Source organism: Silene latifolia, unplaced genomic scaffold (assembly GCF_048544455.1).
Source record: "Silene latifolia isolate original U9 population unplaced genomic scaffold, ASM4854445v1 scaffold_73, whole genome shotgun sequence".
Lineage (NCBI taxonomy): Eukaryota > Viridiplantae > Streptophyta > Magnoliopsida > Caryophyllales > Caryophyllaceae > Silene > Silene latifolia.
In genome coordinates this window covers 3,023,683-3,025,538 of record NW_027413640.1, presented here as the reverse complement: position 1 = coordinate 3,025,538, position 1,856 = coordinate 3,023,683, and the positions used below count along the sequence as shown (strand labels likewise).

At 42.4% G+C, this 1,856-nt stretch overlaps 1 non-coding gene across 1 annotated transcript; it reads left to right on the top strand.

Annotated features, from left to right (window-relative positions):
• Positions 1-1,178: 1,178 nt before the first annotated feature.
• Positions 1,179-1,333, top strand: LOC141640199 (5.8S ribosomal RNA). Its single transcript, XR_012542890.1, has one exon. It is a non-coding gene; the product is annotated as a 5.8S ribosomal RNA (ribosomal RNA).
• The last annotated feature ends 523 nt before the right edge of the window (positions 1,334-1,856 follow it).

Below are 1,856 nucleotides of genomic sequence, written 5' to 3'. Positions count from 1 at the left end.
ACATATAATCATACAATTACAAACCATCATCAACAATACTCTCAAACACCCCAAATTACCCAATTTGGGTTTAACCAAAACTAACAAATTAACATAAAAACTGTACTAGGATCTTACCCACAATACGACGGTCTCAATGGTATAAAGAACTCTGCAATCCGACGACTCTAGCTCTTGGATTTGATAGCAATGCGAGAGAAGGATCTTACGTTGTTTGTTTTTCTCTTGTAAAGGTTTTAGAATAAGTAAAAAGTAAAAGAAACTGATGAAAAATACTTTATATATCATTTCACACGTTGCTATCAAACCCGGCCAAAAACCCATATAAACCAACTTACTCGATCGAGTACCTCGATCGAGTAACTGAGGTACTCGATTGAGTTGCCCTTACTCGATCGAGTATTCATCAGGCAGAGCAATGTCTAGAACGCAAAATTAACTTACTCGACAGAGTAAGCCTTAATCGATAGAGTGCCCAACAGCTCATAAATCCGTTGTATTGCAAGTAAGGCTCACTCGATCGAGTGTCTGTAGCACTTGACCGAGTGCAGCGTACTGGACCGAGTATGCCCTTAGATGTTCTGGGCCATACGCGCATTACACTAATGTATTCAACGAGTCTATATCCTTGGTCGACAGGCCCGGGTAATCTTTGAAATTTTATCGTGATGGGGATAAATCATTGCAATTGTTGGCCTTCAACAAGGAATTTCTAGGAAACGCGATTCATCAGCTTGCGTTGACTATGTCCCTGCCCTTTATACACACCGCCCGTCGCTCCTAACGATTGAATAGTCCGGTGAAGTGTTCGGATCGCGGCGACGTGGTCGGTTCGTCGCCGCCAACGTCGCGAGAATTTCACCGAACCTTATCATTTAGAGGAAAGAGAAGTTGTAACAAGGTTTCTGTAGGTGAACCTGTGGAAGGATCATTGTCGAAACCTGCCAAGTAGAGCGACCCGTGAACATGTTCAACCTAGTGGGTGTCGGGACGTTACTTGATGCCTCGTGTGCCGGCCCGTCCATAGCCCAAGCGGGGAGCGCTTACTGTTAGGCCATTTCCCGGCAAAATAACTAACCCCGTTGTGTAATGCGTAAATGAATACAAAGTTTATGTGTGTGCTCTCCCATTGTCCGACCAGCCAAGCGTTGCAGCGGTGCCATATCTTAACAATAAATGACTCTCGGCAACGGATATATCAACTTTCGCATCGATGAATAATGTAGTAAAATGCGATACTTGGTGAGAATTGCAGAATCCCGTGAACTATCGTGTTTTTGAACGCAAGTTGCGCTCGAAGCCTTCGGCTGAGGGTACCTCTGCCTGGGCATCTGACACGGCTGTCGCAACCCTATCAAAAATAAACCAACCGGCTTTAACTAATATAGTAGAGGTAAGTCGGTATCATATTCCATAGGGAGGCTATTGTATCTACTTGTTATCTAGTCCGTCACGGTCATAAATTGGGGGGTTGTGATTTGATTTCTAAACTACTGAACTGAATATAATGCAATAAGAGAAATAACAGATAAAACTAGTAAGAGAGAAAAAAGATTGGATCAAAAAGAGAGAAAGATGCTAGGATGTCGGTTCACCATAATATCACACAATTCTGCTAAAGGTAAGGTCAGTCGGTCTGATGTAAGAACTGTAGTGGAAAGGTCCTTCCGGTCCACTATCCGCCCTAAAATACTACTAACTTAGCTTCCGCCCTCATTAGAGTAGTCTATTGTTCATAACGGGTCTATTCATTCCAATCTTCCGATCTAGGTCTGAATTTAACCAATTTAATTAATTTAGAAGCGTGCACTCAACTAAACAATTATAGTTATATTGCTATGAAACACTTCTCACAA